Below are 23210 nucleotides of genomic sequence, written 5' to 3' on the forward strand. Positions count from 1 at the left end.
GTATGTAATACTGTTTCCAGGTCCAAGCCGCTACTCATTTGAATTGAGAAAATATTTGTTCATGACCACTATTTAGTCATATCACACATTAAAGTGAATTTAATATACAATGATGGTGTACATAACAGTCTCTGGATATATATATATATATATATATATATATATATATATATATATATATATATATATATATATATATATATATATATATATATATGTTTATTATTACTATTTGTTGAGTTACCCCATACAGTTTGATTGGACCCAGAAGCCGTTTCGCATAATGTCACACTTAGAAAGCGGATAGGCCAAAAACAGTATTGGTTCATGAAACGTTTCAAGAGTTCGCACTTAGATACTGTTTGACAACTTGTTAGCAAGTTAGCTGGTTTGGCATGCTGTCCCGGGAGAGAACCCTGAGCTCGGAGATAGTTGAGCCCAGGGCTCCCGCCAGGTTCATAAAGCATGTGAGGGGAGTACGAGGTCAGGTGTTCTCGAGAGCTCCCCTCGGCAAAAGAGGAAAGGAGGAGAAGGGGTGGATGGGGGGGTTTCTTCGGGAAAACGAAGATAAGGGAGTAGTTCTTAGCTAGGTTACTTAAAGTGAGTTTGGATCAATTCGATTGGCTAGCCAATGAGTGTAGATGAGTGGCCAGCTGCAGTCAATCATATCACAAGCTCCTCTCGAAATTAGTTTGTGAAACTTCATTTAAAAGTCCCTTTTAAGAAATGTGAGTTCACTCAATTAGGGTTGGGCATCTAAGCTATAATGCCGATCCGATACGCATCTCGATACAAAGAATACGATCCGATATATTAGCGATACATTTGTGACATATTGCGATGCAACACGATACGATTCACACCCATATCACGATACAATGCGATAATTCAGCACTAACTTATTAGATCAAGTTTATGAGATTATGTGAAAGAGGATGCTGTGCCATTGAATAAGTTTGAGTATTTATTAACCAAGCAAAACCAAGACTTTTTTTACAAACTGGCTTTTCTCTCAGAGCCAGAGTGTCAGTTTACAGTAGAGGGCCATTTTAGAACATATAGCACATGTTATTTAAGTATTTTCAAGATAAACAGAATGTATAAGTGCATATATTAAAATATATATATATATATATATATATATATATATATATATATATATATATATATATATATATATATTTGCACTCTTTCAACATAAAGGTTTAGCATTGCACAACAAGAATTGTGATTTAACTTTTCAACTATGAAAACAAGTTTTACAAAGATATATTTTGCCACTGAATATTCAAAACTTAAGGTGGTGAACTAGCAGTGTTATGCTGCTTTGAAACATCACTGTCACTGTAAACAACAGGCTAATAAAAATTTAACAAACCAGCAGTCTTCTTGCTGTGAGGTGGTCAAACTACCTACTGTGCCACCGTGACACCCATTATTTTTATCATTATTATTATTAATATTATTATTATAATTAAATAAAAATTAACAGGAGGAGGTGTTTAAAACCTTCGTTCTCCGTGACACTAGGCTGAATATCTTTGCAGATGAACAATGCAATAGCATTCGTTATTGGCGTAGAGCGAGCAGAACTGTTGCGCATGGAGAAAACTTTCAATGCTTTTCTCACCACTTTTGGAGCTGGTAGCTACAGTTAAAGCAGTGCGGAAGCCGGGGATGCAGGAACACTGGAAGATACTTTCACAACAACACCGTGGCGTCGCTTCAAGTGAGATTTCAGATTAGTCATACTGCCCGCGTATTTTACAGATGCGCGGCACATTTTGCAAATTGCATCTGTCCTGTCATGTCGTCCATCCTTAAATCCATAATGTTGCCATACTTTAGATTTAAAACTCAGTGGGGAATAAAATGTTTGTTTTGCTTCTCGCGCTTTCTGAGGGCGCTCCACTAGCTTCATCCGCACACCTGATACACTGAGTTGTAGTGTAAGTGTACACATCCGCAAGTCCGTTGCTAAGGCTTACTTTATGTAGGTCGATTAAATTATGAGCCAAAAACAGGTTGACAACACTTGTTAATAAATAAAAAATACATTCTATATTAAAAATATAAGCTGTATCTTGGAAAAACCGATGCATCTCGCAAAAACCGATGCATCTCGATTTGCTTACAAAATTTCATTCATCCTCTGCTGCTCTACCGATGCACTCGCATCGTGCACGCGCATGACCACGTATCGATACATATCGGTTAATCTTCCCATCCCTACACTCAATGCATATGAGCAGCTTTTATTTACAACCCCTAATCAGAAAAAGTTGGGAAAGTATGGAAAATGGAGATTAAAAAAAAGAAAGTGATTTCCAAATTTACTTTGGAAATCACCTAAGGGTTACCTAAGGTCTACTTAAGGGTTCTACAATGAAGTTGCAATTGATACAAAATGCAGCAGCCAGAGTTTTAATGAAATTAAAGAAATGAGAGCACATTACACCATTATTAATAGAATTACACTGGTTACCTGTGCACCAAAGGATAGATTTTAAGATTCTTTTATTAGTTTATAAAGCACTACACAACATGACACCTTCCTACATTTCCGACTGTTTAACAAAATATAATCAAAACCATTTGCTACGCTCTTCTAGTGCTGGACTTTTTTAATTTTATCCTGTAAATCTGATGCGATCTGGCGGCACTTCTTTTAGCCATTATGCTCCAAAAATTTGGAACTGTCTCCCTCTTGAAGTGAAAGAATCCCCTAGTATTCATGCTTTTAAAAAGCGTGTTAAGACACATCTTTTTAAAATTGGGTATGAATAAACAAGTTTGTAAGAGGTACGCATTTTATCTGTTTTGTTGTAGGTTTATGTATGTAATGTATGGTGTGTGCTTGCATATGTAAGGACTATTGTGTGTGTGATCATGTGGATATATACTTATATTTTGTGTACATGAATGCTTTTATTTCAGTATATGTGATATGTTTTTGTGGTCTATTTTAATGCTTTTGTTGTTGTTTGTGAGGCACTTTGAGTTGCATGTATGTTGGAAAAGTGCTATACAAATAAAGTTATTATTATTATTATTATTATTTGACTTGTATTTCATTGCATGCAATAAGCCTAAGCTGAACATTCGTGATCTCTGATACCTTAGGTAGCACTGCATCAAGAATCGTCATTCAATCGTCATTCATTCAAGTGATGAATGCAGGGCTTGACATTAACTTTTTTGATCACCAGCCACAGTGGCTAGTAGTTTTCCAATGTTACTAGCCACTCTGCATTTTCACTAGCCACAATTTTGCTGTATGGAAAATATTTTTTATATGCATAAATATGACTTTGACATGCTAAAATTACTCGATTTAGATTTTGTGTTTTGTCCACATGCCTTCTCATTCATTTCACGTTTTGTGTCGTGTATGAGCAAACAGGTCATGATTTCATACTGTTATACTGCAATTAGTTTTTATTTCACATGACTTTTCAGAACTCAAAATTAAGGATTTACCAAATTTATCTCTGACCACACCAAACAATGATTATTTCTTAGACAAAAGTTTTAAATGTGTCAAAACAAGCTAAATATAGTTGTATACTACACTTTTGATTTAACAAAACATTTCTTTAAAAAAACTAAAAGAAAAACAATTGCCTTTTAAAAATAATTATTGTTTGTTAATGTATTGTCATGTATCAAAAATATTCACAGTAATCTTTCCTCGCTAAAGGTCTCTCAGATCACAAGTTAGTTACACATAAATGAAGAGTTAATCTCATATTAAAGTAATGTTGTTCTAAAAAAATGATTAAACCATATAAACAAAAATAACAGGAAGCAAAAGAAAGCAGGTTAAAAACATACTGTGTGATATTGAAAGAATGATCACACGGTTAAGGCCAATTAATAATCTGTTCAAAGCGAAAGCAACCGGTGCTGCTTGCAAAAAGACATATTTGGAGCTCTTGAAAGCAGCAAGACTGAGGGCTGAGGGTGCATTAGAATAACTTTTTGTCTGGTCTGGTCTATATGAAAGAGAACTGATCACAGTTGCGTTCCTGGCATGGTTGCATCAAGCAAGGAAATAGTCACGCGCACGCGCTTTAAACAGTCGTGCGCATCACATCAGCAGTGAGAGCGAGTGATTATCCTCTCATTTGGTACTTATCTGCTTTCTTCTGCTTGTTAGTTGTGCTGTTTCTCGATTCTGAGATCACATTTGCACGCATATTGGGTCATTCTTATAGTCGAACCCAGCTTAAAAAAAAAAAAAAAAAAAAAAAAAAAAACACACAATTTAAAATTTTTTTTCAACCAGCCAAAGTGGCTAGTTGGAGTGACTGTCTAATCCACCAAAGCTGAAGTCTACCTGAATTTGGCAGGTTGGCGGGTGTTAATGTTAAGCCCTGGATGAACGTATCTATAATTACCACATGGGGTCAAGATTACTTTGGTAAACCTATGTCAAGTACTACAATACGTAGTTACAACTATAAATGCTAGTAAAATTGTACTATGCCAAAAGAAAGCCCTATGTTAACAGTGTCCAGTAGCACAGTCAACTTCTCTGGGCTCAGAGGAATCTGGGATGGACCATTACATAGTGGATGTATAGTGTCCCCTTTAGTTTGCTGGGACATTAGTACTCGCACAAACTGCAGGCTGAGCACCCACTGCTGGCCACACTAACACCACTTCCAACAGCAACCTAGTTTACCCATGTGGTCTCCTATCCAGGTACTGACCAGGCCCAGCCCTGCTGAGTGATATTGCTGTAGCGAAATATTAACATAATTATCAGTATACACTCTAGAAATGTTGGGTTGTTTATACATGGTATGTAATTGATTTATTGAGTAATCAATTTGAGACACAAACAAATTATTTAAATACATTTTTAATGATATAATTAGTAGTTAACTACTATTTTTGAAGTAAAATTCACCATTTAAACAAAACATTAGGTCAAATATGAACAAACCAAGCATTGGATAATTTTTTCAGATGGTTTTTGTCCATATTTGACCTAATCTTGTGATAAAACAACTCAATATTTTTGGTGTGAATACTAAAACAACTGTTTTGCCATTGAAAAGAAAGCAGTAATACAAACGTCTCTCTTCCAGAGATTAAAAATATTGGGCCAAAACTGTTTAAATAAAAATATATTCCAAACATTAAATAGCTATCTTTTCCCCTTCAGAAATCTGACTTTGAAGGCTGTGTTTTGCCCAAGCAACTCTTTCAGCTGGAAACATTCTTCCAGTATCATGTTCAGATTATTGAAGTGAAAATAATCGCCCCTCGAGTTTGCACTGCAGATTCCGCGTCCCACCCCGCACCATTCCTTTACAATAATGTTTTCATGATCTCGCATTTCAAACGGGGAAGATTTCAGGCAGTTTCCAGGAAAAAAGGGAGTATGCCAGACATCCAGCACTGCAGAGCGAAAACATGCCACAGCTGAGACGTCCATAGGGTTTGGTTATCCCCTTTGTTTAGAAATATTCCCACAGAACAATTTATGAAAAATGTGGGCCATCTTGAATCATTCAAATATGCAACAAGACATAAAGTGCACGCAAAAATGTGCAGAACTACAGTGCATATGTTGGCTGTTTATTTTATACTTTTATAGCATGTGATTTCACTTTCCTGAAAATGTGCTCAGGCACATCAAGCGACAACAGAACCATTAAACCGGCAGTATTGTGGAACGCATTCTGCACCTTTTATACAGGAAGACAGCGTTGCTCTCTCCTGGGAGAATTATTGGGTTAGAGCACTTTGCAATCACAATTTCTCAGAATATGTGACACCGAGGTGCAGTTATACACAGCAAGCATTTGATTAAAACAACAGAGCGAGTGCTACATCTTTCTTGTGGCACCGTGTAAGAGGATAAACATTCACCTCTACTGTTGTAATTCTGCACAAATCTTTGGGCGTGTTGTCTTTTAGTTACTGTGTGGACAGAAGGTGTCCTAGGGGGTCATTTACGGAGCAGGGGTTTATCTGACGTCAAAGCATCCCAGGCAACATTGCTGCCACCTGGGCCCTTGCTAATAATGCCCCAGACAAATCGAGCAAGTCTTGTGTGGCCCAGCGCAGGGCTGCAAAAACGTCACCGAAGGCTGCCAGTGCCATCCATGGGGACTCACTGATGACGCTCAACCAGATCTGATTTCGATTGTCTAAGATTAGACCTGGTACTCGTAGGGAATGAGCAGGTCTCTATTGAATTAGGCTCCCAGCTTGGGCGATGCTTTTAGGGAAAAATCAAAACAATGACAATTAAACATTACTATTGCTGTGTCAATTACTCTGATAAGCAAGCGATTTTGGACACAGCTAGTCACTTTTCTTTCTTTGATATGGATAATTTGACTGAATGATGCAGTTAATCACTTATTAAGACAGAGACTTGTCGCCACCTACTGGTGGTTTTAGTTTCATATTTATTTATTAAGGCTTCCAACTCGGACACTGCTTTTAGGGAGAAATCATAATAATCACTGTTAAACACTACTAATTGTTATGTGTAAATTATAAGGTTAAATTAAGGCTATATTCACACTAATATGTTTTCATTTAAAAACAAATGCTATCTCATGGCAATTCGTAACTTTTTGACTTAGTGGCTAATTCGTATGAATTTGTACAATTTAATACAATTAGCCACTACACTGACTAAACTTAAAATAGTTACGTTTCCTTGTAAGATAAGGCTGGTAAAAACATATTTTTCTCTCAGTTTCAGCCTTCCGTCTACACTGAGACAGCATTTTTAGGGAACAAAAAGTTTATTCATGTGGAGCAGTCATTCATTCATCATTCATTTTCTTTTCGACTTAGTCCCTTTATTAATCAGGGATTGTCATAGCAGAATGAACTGCCAACTTAATTATTTAACTAAAATGCTGGATAACATTGTAAAGCAGATGTTTTTGGATGCTGTCTGTTTTGATGGCTTTATTAAAGATTATTGTAAGTTTGTACATGTCCACAGAATGTTTACTGGGAGCTGTTGTAACGCAATATTTTGCCACATCATTTCCAAGAGATGGAAAGTAGACAGCAGGCGGATATGACGTGGGTGAAAATATCTTACATCTGTGTGCATGTGCAGCACATAAATGAAAGTGTCATTTTAGTGTTATATGATTTCCATTCATGAAATCTCTCTCGTGGCATGATGGGACAGAATGGTGTCCATCAAATGCACACCCATCTCCTCGCATACAGTTTTTTCAAATACTATGAATTTGGAGATACTTGCATACTTGTTTTTCAAATACTAAATTGTATCTAAGTAAGCAACTTTGGACACAGCTAGTCACTTTTCTTTGGTTGATGGATTAATTTGAAAGAATGATTCAGTTTATCACTCATTAAAAGAGACTTGATGCCACCTACTGGTGGTTTTAGTGTATTTATTTATCAAAACCCCGATTGTAGCTTGTCAGACTGTACAAACATGATCCCTATGTCACACTGTAAGATCTCAGTTGTCATAATGTCAGATTGAAGATGAACTCAACTCAACTGAACTCAAGATATCGCAAACAAACAGAGACACATGGAAGACTAATCTGCAGTTTGATGTCATCAATCCATGACATGTTCAGTAATCATGTTCTGAAATGATACTAAAGAGAAAACATAAACAATCTGTAGCATTAATCATACTTATAACATCCCTTGATAATAAAATTAGTAAAAACAACATTTTCCAGAAGGTTCGACGTTGTCGCACTGATTATATCATATCTGAAAATACCAGAACTTAATCGAATGGAAAATTAGATCACAACAGTCATTATTCTGCTGTCCGTAGAACATGTCAAAGCAACACTCACCACCATTGTTAGCCATGGGGATTATGCAATCTTATAGGATTTCCAAATTTGGATCAGATGGCCAAATTGTAGCCGAAATCACACATGAACTGAGCTTAAAGCGATTTCACCCAGAAATGAACATTCTGTCATCATTTATTCATACTTTACTTGTTCCAAACCTGTTTGAGCTTCTTTCTTCTGTTGAACACAAAAGAAGCTCTTTTGGAAAATGCTAGTAGCTGGCGCCCATTGACTTCCATAGTATTTTTCCTACTATGGAAGTCAATAGATACCAACAACCAGTATTTTTTAAAATATCGAACTCTGTGTTCAATTAAAAAACACATAAAAGGTTTAAAACTGCATAGGGAAGAAAAATTATATAGGAAGAGGGTCATTTGACACATCAAACTTATTGGCAGGACTTTTGCACAAATCTACCAACTACCTGTGGCGTTATTTCAATGACAAATGGCATGAGCGCAGTATTACAAGTCGAGATTGCATTCGCAACTTTTGCACGCCCTCGAATATACGCTGCACAAGCACAGTTCCCTTTTGGGAGGGAAACGTCAAAGCTATGTGGAAACTTCCACTTAGGGGAAATCCCCATAGTGGAAGTTTCCACAAAACATTTCCGTTCCCCCTCACGTGGAACGGTTGTTACTATTAGTAACCGGAGCAATTTTTTTGTGTGCTCCCAAATAAACATTGCTGAAGTGCGATTTAGTGTGTTTATGTAACAAGTATGTCACCAACATTTATTAGATTTCCTAGGTATATTTATGAATGTCTCCAATAGACAGAGTACCAATAATGCGTCCTGAAGTTAAAATGCTGAACAATACACCTTTATCTATAAAGTATAATTATGGAAATTGTGTTCATCTTAACTGAAAGCTACATTTTGTTTGCCAGGCTCATGCATCAAGCACCTGTCAGTCACTCAGTCAGCATGTCACCTTAAAGGGTTAAACAAATAACACACAGCACTACTACAGTTACAGAAAAGTTTGTGCTGTTATATTATAATTCACTACCTTTTAATACACTTTGGTGCGATAATAACCTGCTATTAAAAAAACAACAACGCCTGAATGTTTTGAATGAGAAGCGGTAATGTAGCCATGGCGGGATAAATTTTGGTGTGGCGCCCGCCATAGAAGAACGAATGTAGCGGAAACCATATATATGAAAACTTGAATATTCTAGAGATGAACAGTTTCTAAAATCTGTAGTCTTTGATTGTTGGTTTGGCATGTTCACCAATAGCAGATTAATGGCTGCTGTGATCAAATTTTCCTTCTGATGAAGTTCTGACATACTCAGAAGATTTCAGCAACGTTCCTGTAGTTTGACGTCTCTTAATGTGAGATCAAACTAAAAACCAATGAGAGTGTTTAACATGAACCACCTGGGAAATGTTTAAAGCATGTTATGAGTAAAAGTAACACTACAGATTGTTTATGTTTACTGTGTAGTATCATTTCAGAACACGGGTTACTGAACATGGCATGGATTGATGACATCAAACTGCAGATAAATCCTGCGTTGGTCCATGTTTGTTTGACACATCTTGACTTTATGACAACTGAGATCTAGGGTGACATAGGGATCATATTCTTGCAGTCTGACAAGCTACGAACTTAAGGATTATTTTTTTTAAATTGCACAGCGCGAGTCTGACTTGAGACCTATTGATCCCTCCAAAATTTCTACTGGAAAACCTTAAGCACATACTTGAAAACTCAGTGTCAGCAAAACCCAAACACAAGCAGGCAGACGGAGACTGTAAATGTGTTGGGCTGAATAACGGTGACCCGCTGTCAGTTTTGTGTTTGCACTTTCCAGAGCTCTGAGCTGTCACTGAGACAGGTGTGATTTCCCAGGACACTCATTTCAGTGATAGCTGTCAGGAGGTGGGGACATTTCATGTGAGGTATAGCACCAAAAATGGGGTGAAAATCACTTACAGCATCTTTAACTTGACACATCATCCTGAAAACACAACATTAGTGGTGTGTGGCACTGGGGAAGAAAAAGAAAGACCTGGTACAGCAGTGAGAGGTGTTCATTGTACATAAAAGCACAACAAATGGGAAAAAATACAATAGACTGTAACATGCAAACTTCTCTTACATAGCATTTGTGAACTAAAGTGTATCTTTCTAGCTGTTAGCTGTTTTTGCAAAATTGGTTTTTGGTTTAAGCATATACGTGGAAAACTTCAGCTTTTACTTCCAAAAACTGAGATAAATTTATGTAAGTATAGCATAGCAACTTATATTCTGACTATGAGCTCATTTACTCATTCATTTTCCTTCAGCTTAGTCTCTATTTCAGAGGTCACCACAGCGGAACGAACAGTCAACTATTCCAGCATCTGTTTTACTCAGCGGATGCCCTTCCAGTACAGGGAAACACCCATTCATACTCTTTCACACACACACTCATACATCAAGGCCAGTTTAGTTTATTTAATTTACCTGTACTGCATGTCTTTGGACTGTGAGGGAAACCAAAGCACCCGGAAACCCACGCCAACTCGAGGAGAACATGCAAACTCCACACAAATGACAACTGACCCAGTCAGGACTAGAACCAGCGACCTTTTTACTGTGAGGCGACATCGTGCAATATAATCATCCCTGCAAAATAATAATCATTTATTTAGTTTCTATCTATTTAAACCTACATGTAACGTGTAAATCTTTTTCATAATAGATAGATAGATAGATAGATAGATAGATAGATAGATAGATAGATAGATAGATAGATAGATAGATAGATAGATAGATAGATAGATAGATAGATAGATAGATAGATAGATAGATAGATAGATAGATAGATGGATAGACAGATGGATAGACAGATAGATAGACAGACAGACAGACAGACAGACAGACAGACAGACAGACAGACAGACAGATAGACATATAGATAGATAGATAGATAGATAGATAGATAGATAGATAGATAGATAGATAGATAGATAGATAGATAGATAGATAGATAGATAGATAGATAGATATAGACAGACAGACAGACAGACAGGCAGGCAGATAGAGCAAGACGGCAAAACTGTGAGAAATATATTCAAACTGACTACATAGCCTATACGCTTACAATTGCAAACAAATTTATTAAAATATTTACACTTAAAACTGCACAAAAAAAAGTCAGAATTGCAAGACTAAGAAAGATTTTAAGAAAGACTAACTTTTAAAAACTTTTTTCTAACAGTTGTAATAAAAAACTCAAGATAAGGCAGTCAACATTTGAAGTAGATCAAAACCTTTAATTAACAGACAGACAGATGGATGGATGGATGGATGGATGGATGGACAGACAGAAAGCATATAAGTGGAAAACTTCAGTTTTTGCTTCCAAAAACTGAGATAACTTTAGGTTATGCAAGAATAGCATAGCATTTTATATTCTGACCATGAGCTCATTCACTCATTCATTTTCCTTCAGCTATTTCAGAGGTCACCACAGTGGAAAGAACCGCCAACTATTTCAGCATCTGTTTTACTCAATGTCCTTCCAGCCACAACCCAGTACTGGGAAACACCCATACACATTCATTCTCTCTCTCTCTCTCTCTCTCTCACACACACACACACACACACACACACACACACACAAAGACCAGTTTAGTTTATTTAATTTACCTGTACTGCATGTCTTTGGACTGTGAGGGAAACCAAAGCACCCGGAAACCCACGCCAACTCAGGGAGAACATTCACACAAATCCCAACGGAACCAGCGATTTTCTTACTGTGAAGCGACAGTGCTAACCACTGAGCCATCATGCAAAATAATTATCCACGCAAAATATTAATCATTTATTTAGTTTCTATAGATAGATAGATAGATAGATAGATAGATAGACAGACAGACAGACAGACAGACAGACAGACAGACAGATAGAGATAGATAGATAGATAGATAGATAGATAGATAGATAGATAGATAGATAGATAGATAGATAGATAGATAGATAGATAGATAGATAGATAGATAGATAGATGGACACAGTAGATGCACAACTACCAATAGAGGGAGATAAGCACTAAGAATGTAACTCATCATTAAACAGAAGAAGGAGAAAGAAGAGATGATGCATGGTTTTGTCGCCTGTTTCCATGGTGACTCACAGTTTCAGAATTCTGTCAAGAATGCCTCGTGTTTACAGGTAACACGGTGGCTCAGTGGTTAGCACTGTCGCCTCACAGCAAGAGGGTCGCTGGTTCGAGTTCCGTCTGGGCCAGTTGGCTTTTCTTTGTGGAGTTTGCATGTTCTCCCTGTGTCTGCAAGGGTTTCCTTCAGGTGCTCCGGTTTCCCCCACAGTCCAAACACATGTGCCATAGGTGAATTGGGTAAACAAATTGGCTGTAGTGTATGAGTGTGAAAGAGTACGTATGGGTGTTTCCCAATGTTAGGTTGCAGCTGGAAGGGCATCCACTGTGTAAAACATATGCTGGATAAATTGGTGGTTCATTTCACTGTGGTGACCCCTGATTAATAAAGGGACAAAGCCGAAGGAAAATAAATGAATAATAATTATCATTGTTATTATTTTTATGCAGTCACAACTTCCCTCAACCCCTAAAATTCTGACTTTAAATTATGAGTGAGGTCTTGTTGTTCAGTCAGTATTTTCTGCATGCTTATAGGCTGTCTCTACCATTTTGTTTTCTGAGATTTCTTCATATAAATTTCGAATTGCGGGTTTATATAAGTTAATATCTTGTAATAATTACAAATTTCGAATGGCGAGACAGAAATTGCAATAAAAATCACAATTTTGAGAAAAAAAAAAGACAAAGACAAGATTATGAAAACAAAGTCAGAACTGTGATAATATATGATTTTTTTTCCCAACACAATCTCACAGCAATTTGTAACTTTTTGATTTAGTGGCTAATTCATATGAATTCTTCCGTTCTCATTCGCACATTTAAACCCGAGTTTGCTCATCCCCCAAGGATAGTTGGGTTTAGGGGTGGAGTTGGGTGCCATACCTTCTTTTTAAACTCGAACCTTTTCGTACGACTGATCTCGCCACTAAACTGACAAAACGAAAAATAGTTAAGTTTCCTCATGAGATCAACTCTAAAATATAAAATTGCAAGATACTGGAATTACCAGACAGCCAATTGCAAATTGCAAAAAATGAAACTTATTTATTAAAATATTTAACCTTGAAATTGCACAAAAATAAGGTCAGAATTCTGAGATTGTGAGAAATAAAGTCCTGATTTTATATGGGGAAAAACTGCAAGATAAAAAAAAAGAAAAAGCTAAATCTTCACTTCTCTTTAATAATACTAAAAACTCTAGATACAGTAGTCAACATTTAAAGTGCATCAAAACCTTTAATCAAAGTTGTCTTATAGGGCACCTATAATGAAAATAATCTTTTGAAAGCTGTTTGGAAAGGGCTGTGTGTAGGTATAGTGTGTCTACAGTCACTGTGAGGTGATATAAAGACAATCAGTCTTTTTTTAATGTCTATGGCATTAAAATAGGATGCAAATCCCTCCAACTTTGAGGCCAACCGCAACATGACGTAGGAGTGTGGTTTCCCCGCCCACCGAATTGATAGAGAAGCGCTTAATAACATGTCTCCATAGTTACGCATATAACCAACAAGACAGGACGTGAGCAAATCAACTGAATTCAAAGATCTTTTCAGCTCTCTGTGATCATAAATCATCAATTGCGATCAAGAATGAGTCTTACAAGTTTAAAACAGTCTTAAAACTGTGCATGTTTGTAATAAATTACAGCGATTTTACCGTCTTTACTTTATCACAACAGCCGCTTGTCAGTATAATTATAAAAGAAGACGATTCAATCCAGGTTTGTGGATGGTAAATCAGATTTATGTACAGCAGTAGATATTAACGTGTATCCTGTCACATTTGCCATGCAAAAAGTGCAAAATTAAATGCAATCGCTGTGTGAATATCTGTGTGCGTGTGTAAACTTTGTAACAACATTGTGCGTGACTCATCGATGCAGAAATTCTTGAATTAACTCCACAACAAATACATCAAATAATCATTGGAAAAGATCTTACAGTAGTATTTCTCACAAACGTTACGTGAGATCTGTTTCCTTCATGTCTGGCACTGTGCTGTTTATCTGACGCGCGCAGCCGGAGATTGAGGCACACTCTGGCATGTGAGAACAAAGCCAGAACAGCAAACACGACGTATAGCCGTTTCACTTCACTTCAGGACGCATTAATACCGCTCTGTAGGTCTATTCGAGACATTCATAAATATTCCTAGCAAATATAATATATGCTGGAGACATACTCGTTACATAAACGCACTAAATGGCACTTCAGCAGCGTTTATTTGAGAGCGCACAAGAAGATCTGCGTGCTCTTGAAGCGGCTTACATTTGAGGGGACATGCAAGAAGTTTTGTTCACGAGCAGAGGAAATCGGCACGCAAAGCAAAGAGATTGGCATGCTCGTAGGCTATTACATAAATGCGATCTTGTCTTCTAATACTGAGCTCACGACATTTGTCATTGAAATAACGCCACAGGTAGTTGGTAGATCTGTGTAAAAAAGGCCTGCTGCCACAGCTGGTAAAAATCAGAGAGGAAACTCAGCTTTACAAACAAATTTTGGAGACACAAAAGAGTTATATTAAATCTTGAATATGGGTAAATTAGGTGCCCTTCATAACTATGGAGCAACACTAGGGATGTAACGGTATTATAGAAATTTTTTCCGATATTACCGTAGTCGCATGACTCGATAAAACTATAGGTCTTCTGAGAAAATTTGCACAGGCGAATGAAGCGAACGGGAGGAAGCGGAAACTACAATTCCCATCATCCCATGCCTGACCATCATCCTTTGCGATCTGTTGTCGCTACAGATCCAGTAATGCAGAAATGGAGTGTGCTCCTAGTAGCGGGGATGAAAAAGAGCTGGAAATGATAAACCTAAAGCGGGTGTTGTCGCCGCGCGCGTACTGAATAGCGGTGTTGTCGCGAGCATTCTGATCAGCTGTGTTGTCGCGTGCGTACTGTAAAGAGGGGAGGGGGGGTTGAGCGCACATACTCAAGAGCGGTGTTGTCGCGCGCCTACTGAAGGGTGGGACGGAGGGTGTGTCGCGTCGCTGGGGCACTTATGATCATTTTGGAAGGGCATTTTCTATCCAAGACTAAAAAGGGCATGTGCACTGCACAGGTTGAGCCCTATGTGTGCACGTGCCTGCAAGTTGGGGAATACGACTAATAACAGTCATGGGGATTGCAGAAACATAGCACTGTTCAGATTGATGCAGACATTGACTTGTGCCACAAAGAGACCTCTATCTCACTCATGGCTTGTCCTCTCAAGTGGGGGAAAGACAATGCACAACGTTACCCACTGCTGTCAACCTGGGCCAAGTCATATCTCTGTCCCAGAAACCTCAGTCCCAAATGAGAGGGTTTTTTCTTTTGCAGGGGAAATTGTAAATGCCCAGAGATACCAGTTTTTACCAGATTATAGTTATATGATAATTTTCCTTTAAACCCATCTCTATCTAAGTAAGTGAGTAAGTGATAAAATGTTGAATGTGATGAGTTTTCAACAATACTAAATTGAAACTGAATTTTTTTTACATGGTTTAATAATTTTTTGTTAATAAAATTGAAGTTCCTGTTTCAAAGCTTACAGATAGATGGCTAATTTGTATGTCATTGACACTTTTGGCACTTTTTTGGAGTATTTTTTGTAGTTTTGTTTTTTCTGTAAATGATTCAATAAATACCGTACCGAGACATTCATATCGAGGTATTACCGTACCGTGAAATTCTGATACCGTTACATCCCTAAGCAACACCCATTCTTGTCTTAGGACAATTTCGAAAGACTTATTGATCCACTTCAAATGTTCACTGCATGTATATATTATGTAAGATAAAAATTCTGACTTTTTTATGCAAATTCATATTTCGAGATTCTGTCTTTAGTCTTTTAAACGTGAAAAGAAAAAAAACCTCTAGAATTGGGGGATAAAAAGTCCCAGCAAGCTTTTTTAATCCTCTGTTAGAAACAATGAGGAATGCAGTGCTGTCATGCATGTTTACAGCCCTGATTAGGTGATTAGGAGCTCACTTCCAGCACATCATCCACCTGTGCTTAATTGATGTGATCTTTCCTTCCAACAGAATTTGCTCTGGAGAGCAGTCGTGACCTCCTGGGCGGGGAGTTAAAAGCTCTCTTCAAAATATGCATCAAGGCACTCATTCAAACAAGACTAATAAAAGCAAGAACAGATGAGGGTCCTGCGAGGCCTCTCTTGTCACAATTGCATTTTTGTCATGTCTAAAGGCCCATTTGCACTGACAGAAATTAGTCTATGCTCATGCCTTTTCACCTGTATCACTTGATTGATTCCTTTGTTCGACATTATCTCATTTGAATCAACCAACATTGTCAACGTCACTTCACATATTATGATGCTGGAAATGGCTAACTCTTAATGTCACTGCAGAGAGAATCTTATTATATACACTACAGTTCCAAACATTGGATCTCAATAGGAAAACATTGGATTTAATGTTATTAATATGAAATATGTCAAGTATGCTGACTAAAAATCTGTTTCATAAAATAATGACAGTATTGTGATTTTCTTTTTACAATTAAAAGTCTCGTCATTTCTATGCGTAAATAATTTCTGACATTGCAAATCTCAGCTACACTACATTAAAGCAGTCTTCAGGGTCACATCCCAGAAGGCACACAATGTAGTAAGACATTAATATTAGGTTAGATTTAGGTGGTCGTGTCAGGTGAGCAAAATTACATGTCTAGTCAGCGTCTAAGGACGTTATTTTGACGTCCCAGTAATGACATTGATATTTGGTTGATTTTAGGTTGTGTTGGAAAGTGACCAAAATCCAACGTGGAGCCAACATTTTAAACCAACGTCATATTGATGTCATATACTGACATTTATTCATCAAACTTTGAAGTTTGCAGGGGGAATTTTCACGGTATGTCTGATAATATTTTTTTCTTCTAGGGAAAGTTTTATTTGTTTTATTTTGGCTAGAATAAAAAAAGTTTAAAAATTAAAAAAAAAAAAAAACACACATTTTAGGGTCAAAATTATTAGCCACTTTAAGATATGTATATTCTTTTGATAGTCTACAGAACATACCATCATTATATAATAACTTACTTGCCTGATTACCTTTACCTGCCTAGTTAACCTGAATTATTAGCCCCCTTGTTTATTTTTTCCCTGTTTTCTGTTTAACAGAGAGAAGTTTTCTTCAACACATTTCTAAACAAAATAATTTGAATAACTCATTTCTAATAACTGATGAAAATAAATAATATTTGACCAGATATTTTTCAAGACACTTCTATACAGCTTAAAGTGACAATTAAAGGTTTAACTAGGTTAATTAGGTTAACTAGGCAGGTTAGGGTAATTAGGCAAGTCACTCTATAACACAGTTTGTTCTTTAGACTATCGGAAACAAATAGCTTAAAGGGGCTAATATTTTTTACTTTAAAATGGTTTAAAAAAAATTAAAAACTGCTTTTATTCTAGAAAAACAAAAAACAAATAAGACTTTCTCCAGAAAAAAAAATATTACCAGACATACTGTGAAAATTTTGTTGCTGTTAAATAACATTTGGGAAATATTTAAAAACTTAAAAAAAAAAAAAAAAAAAAATCAAAGGGGGCTTTTAATTCTGACTTCAACTGTATTTATATACATATATTGTATTTATTTTTATATACAGTTGAAGTCAGAATTATTAGCCTCTCTCTTATTTTTTCCCCTTTTCTGTTTTAAAGAAGATTTTTTTCAATACATTTCTAAACATTATAGTTTTAACAACTCATTTCTAATAACTGATTTATTTTATCTTTGTCATGATGACAGTAAATAATATTTTACAAGACACTTCTATACAGCTTAAAGTGACATTTAAAGGCTGAACTAGGTTAATTAGGTTAACTAGGCAAGTTAGGGTAATTAGGCAAATTATTGTATAACAATGGTTTGTTCTGTAGACTATCTAAAAAAATAGCTTAAAGGGGCTAACAATTTTGTCCTTAAAATTGTGTTTAAAAAATTGAAAAATGGCTTTTATTCTAATCAATATAAAACAAATAAGACTTTTTCCAGAAGAAAAAAAAATTATCAGACATACTCTGAAAATGTCTGCTCTGTTAAACATTATTTGGAAAATATATATAAAAAAAAGATAATATAATTCTAAATAATTCTGACTTCAACTGTATAAATTGGAAAAATCTGATATTGTGATATTTTATTTTTCTGTGATAAATATTACGATAAAAATAATTTTACAAGCTCTATTTAACAGTTTTCTGTAGAGTCTTACAGCAGGTAAAAAAAATTAATGATCGCATTGCAAACATTCTTCGATCAAGAAAAAAAATTGTTTTGTTCTAAAATTCAGATGAAATATGGCAAAATTAATAATTTGTCCTTAAAACAAGCAAATTATCTGCCAGTGGGGTAAGTGAAAAATTCTAGTTTTTGCTTTGAAATGTGGATATTTGGACTAGAAACAAAGACAAAAATTCTGTGTAAGAAAAACTTTTTCTGTTGTTGCATAAATCGTATAAATTCCATATAAATACAGTGAATAATTACAATTCTGTAGTTACTGGTGAACTATAATCCAGACTTAACATTGAATATCTTTGTAATGTGACTATTGTGGATGCGCACATTGTGATATTGATGCTGAAAAAATATATTGTGCAGCCCTATTATATATATATAAACATAACACCTACACCACAATATGGTGTTCAGTAGGGTTGCTAAAAATTGGGCCAAAAGACGCTGGCAAACATCCATGCAAATACATCTATCTATAGCAGCTTTACATCTGCTGTGGCTTGTTTCTGTGTGTTGGGCCATAGTCGGTCTCTCAGAGAAGACCCTTGCATGATCGGGGTCAATATTAGATCTTAAAAAAGAAATTTCATGAATTTCAAATGCATAAAAGATTACAAATGTAAAAAAGGAGAGCATCATGAAATCAAATAGGTTTACAAATGTGGATTTTGTAAAAAAAAAAAAAAAAAAAAAAAAAAAAAGTTATATTTGGTTTTGCTTCAAGTGACAGAACTATAAAAATTTAACTACAGCCTTTAATATAAGAGGTCATCCCTCAGTAATTTGTACTATCACCGATTTACTATTAAATAGGAACAGACTTGCAGAAAAACTGGACGCTGAGTAAAATAAATGCTATAAATATACAGATGTGAATGCACCATAATTCCTTTTATTGTAGGAAACGATCTAAGACACATAATTCTTTTGTATATTCAATATACATTTATATATAGTGGTATTAATAAATAATAATGAATGTTATAATAGGCTACATTTCCCTCCACAGACTCGGAGATGATGGATAGGGATTGAATGTGAATTGTGACAGTGGTGTTACATCGCCATCCTGTGGACAACAGATGGACTGTACACAACAGATTAAATCGACTCATGGATATTCAAACATTAAACTCAAGAGTCAGTTCTTTGCTAATTAAATACCGTGCACTTATGAAAAAAGAAAGCGAGACGGACAGACATACAGTGAGCTACATGTTATACGGAAGCAAATAAAACGTTCAAAGGGCTCAGCCATTTGAGTAAACTGAATTTGAATTAAAAATTTATTTTTTTCTAACATGAAATACGTTTTTTTTTATTATCGTCACATATAAAGTTGTCACAGTTATCCTTTTTATGGCAGAGTTCTCCACAACTTCAGGCTTTCTTTTCTTTCTTTCTTTTTTTTGAGAAATAAAGAACAACAAAATAGTGAAACATGCATTGATATAGTTTTAATGCATACTAAATTGTCTAGAGACTACGAAAATAATCACAAATTGTCCCACATAAATAACGTTAAGCTTAAAGTCAACTATTGGAGAAAGAAATTAGCAAATTAGTATAGCGTTTTTAAAGTCAGCTAACGTTAGTGGAGAAAGATAGCAAATTAGCATAGCATCGCGTTTGAAAAGTATTGAGTTTAGGCCTACTTACGGTTTTCAGACAGGATTAGCCTACTTAGAAAATCATTCACACACTTTTGTAGTAATTCTTTGGAACAATTGAGCCAGTTTCTCTTTTTTCTCGTTTTTTCTGCTGCTGAAACATGTTGAGGTTCGTTTTACCCGGGTAAATAATAATACAAAGAATCCTTCATCATATGGCCAAGTGTGGACGTAGCCTAAATAATAGTTTAGGAGGTCGAAAATTTTGCCATGTTTCAAGCAGTGAGCATGACTGAATTATACAAAATAAGAGATTTGTTTAAAATTAAGCGCTTTACAAACAAAAAGTTTCCTAAAATTTTCTTAGAAATATTTTTTCTTGCGGGGTTCATACACATTTTTACTATTTTAAGACTTTTCCGCAGTTTTCAAGAACATTTTCATGATGTAATGTTTCATGTTCAATGTCTACATATACATGGTAAATAATAAGAAAAACAACGTTCAATTTTATTACAGCATTTTTTTCATGCAACAATCTATTTTGTTAAAAAACTGTATTTTAAAATTTATTTTGATAATGCTTAAATCGCACTAACAATGTGAGAGCAAGCTTTTGGCTAAGGACAGAAAAGAAGTAAAGACAACCTATATTCAAGTTAGGGCTGCACAGTAGGCTATCGTTTCAGCATCGATCGCAATGTGTGCATCCACAATAGTCATTACCATTTTCATTAAACCCTTCACTTGCTTCCAACATTTATGATTTTTTTTAAATGAAAACAAAAATAACATAATTCAATAACTCCTAGTATTGAATCAAGTGAAGTGTGAGTAAATATTAGTAAGTACATTTTAATCTTTGAGTAAACTGTCCCTTTAAGACCTGTGACTGTGTGATCATTTTAATATTTCAAATTTTAAAACATGCGATCACAAGACATTTTTGGTAATTTTAATAAAAATTAAATACAATGTACAATGAAGACTATGCAGTGTTGATTATTCATTATCTGTACCTGAATAGTGAATACCTGAAAACTATAATTCACTTTTATCTTTACTATATTTTATTTACCTATGCTTGTAATTTATTTGTTATATATTATTCGAGATTTACTCCCCTACAAAATTCCCCTAATCAATCCAAATAAACCTGTTAAATCATCTAGTGAAATTGTATTCACATCTCAATATATATATATATATATATATATATATATATATATATATATATATATATATATATATATCACAGAAATACAAAATATGGTAATGTCAGATTTTTCCAATATCGAGTAATATATTATTGGGAGGCCATGATCGTAAGGGCCAATTGAGGGACTTTGGCCAGGACACCAGGGTTACTCCCCTACTCATTACGAGAAGTGCCATGAGATTTTTAATGACCACAAAGAGTCAGGTCCTCAGTTTAACATCGCATCCGAAAGACGTAGCCCTAATACAAGTATACAGATATTTGTTAAACTTAATTCCATAACTTTTCCAAAACCTTTTCAGGCCTGGAAAATGCCATGTCAATATTCTATGACGTTTCCAGGTTTTCCATGACCGTATGAACCCTGTATATAAAGTCATTAGTCGCCATGCAGGCTATAATCCACAGAGACCTTGTTGACTGAAAGCATCTGGTTTTCTTAATTTAAAAATAAAAGACAGCATCCAATAATACAAAAGTGCAATTGTGATAAAAGCTATTTTCAGCAAGATAGGAAAGTTTGATAATAGCAGGGAAAGGTGAAGTTTAGGTCACTGATAAAACTGTCAATGACTGTATAGGGAACAAATACACAGCATTAGATTACTTTTCAAGGATTACAATTAACCATATACTGACACCAGAGGCTTGGATTATGAAAGAGTAATAAAAAATGGTCAAAAATATGCAAAAGACAGAGATATTTATTTTAATCTTATAATGTTAGCAGACAGAAAAAAAATTGACCAAAAAAACAAACAACAAACAAAACAAAAAAACATTAAAAATAAAATGTATTATAGTCCCGGACTACCCAACTGGAAAAAAAAAAATAAAAATAAAAAAAACAGTTAACAAAAACCTAAACTGGTTGGCTGGTTTTAGCTGGTTAACCAGCCTGGTTTTAGAGGGGGTTTGGTCATTTCCAGCCTGGTCTTAGTTGGTCAGGCTGAAAAAATGACCAGTCAAAACCAGCTTGACCAGCATGGTTTTTGCTGCCTAGGCTGGTTAAGCTGGTTTTAACTGGACATCTCCCAGACCAAAACTGCTTTAAAACCACTCTGGTCAACCAGCTAAAACCAACCAACCAACCAGTCTAGGCTGGTTTAAGCTGGGGTTTTTTCAGCAGGGATTCTGTTCCTAATTGTACTTTGTACAAAATAACTTTTTAATTTCTGTAAAAAAATGTCAACTATATTTCTAATTCCAGCTGCAAGAGTTTAAAATATTTGTCTATATCAATGACTGTAAAAAATATGGACGACGCGACAGCCCCTTTTGCTATTGAACGCCTTGAGGGCAAAACGCCTGCTTGACGGGCACAAACTGTCGCAAAAGACTGCTGAAATTGGAGCCAGACATGCGCAGAAGGACTGTCTGATGGAGCCAGAGGAGGAGCCGCGATAATGAGCGGAGTCGAGCTTCCAACCAAACGCTTTATGTAAAATCAACCACGCCCCCCGAACTTCTCACTCGACTGCCGGTGTCTGCACTATAACAAACGCTCACTGATGTAAATAGAAGCACTTACATTAAAAAAACACAATAATATACGGTTTAAAAACGGTGTGATGTAAGCTGTTAAACTTTAATAAAAGCAATACATGGTGGACTGCAGAAATAAACGATCTTTTATACACTCTAGCCTGAATATGAGCACAAATAATATATTCTCTTATTGTTATATTTGTTGTTGGTATTTGTTATCTTCATAGGGGTAGAAATAACACTTGTAAAATATGAACAATAACATATAAACAACACGTACATTTTTAGAAAGGTTTTTATTTTTAATTAGCCATCAACAGAACCCAAAATATAGCCTACACACCATAACGATTTACCATGCGGGAACAATCGTGCGTTTATAAGATAAATACAGCAAGATTACTTAATATCAGGATATTTACACATCCCAACCCTGCAATTTGTCAATTTGTGCAAAAAAACTTTGCACTATTAATACAACGTCTATCTGCTGTAACATCACTAGTATATTGTTTATTCATTTTCGCTTGAATTGTTTATTTATTTAATTTTTTTGCCTCCGTTTTCATTTGGTTTATTCGATGCCTTTATTATATCTGGCAACGAGGAATTTACATTCTTTTTAATGTTAGCTGGAGTGTTCAAATAAAACGCCAACAGTAAAT

General features: G+C 35.5%; 1 long non-coding RNA gene across 1 annotated transcript in view; it reads right to left on the bottom strand.

The window, feature by feature from the left end:
• Positions 1-20124, bottom strand: part of LOC141376204 (uncharacterized) — a 61654-nt gene extending 41530 nt beyond the window's left edge. The window contains exons 1-3 of the long non-coding RNA XR_012385629.1: positions 19888-20124; positions 10298-10459; positions 9785-9839 (exon numbers count right to left, since the gene is read on the bottom strand). This is a non-coding gene — a long non-coding RNA (uncharacterized lncRNA). The remainder of the gene's footprint in view (positions 1-9784; positions 9840-10297; positions 10460-19887) is intronic.
• Positions 20125-23210: the final 3086 nt, after the last annotated feature.

Source organism: Danio rerio, chromosome 9, assembly GCF_049306965.1.
Source record: "Danio rerio strain Tuebingen ecotype United States chromosome 9, GRCz12tu, whole genome shotgun sequence".
Taxonomy (NCBI): domain Eukaryota; kingdom Metazoa; phylum Chordata; class Actinopteri; order Cypriniformes; family Danionidae; genus Danio; species Danio rerio.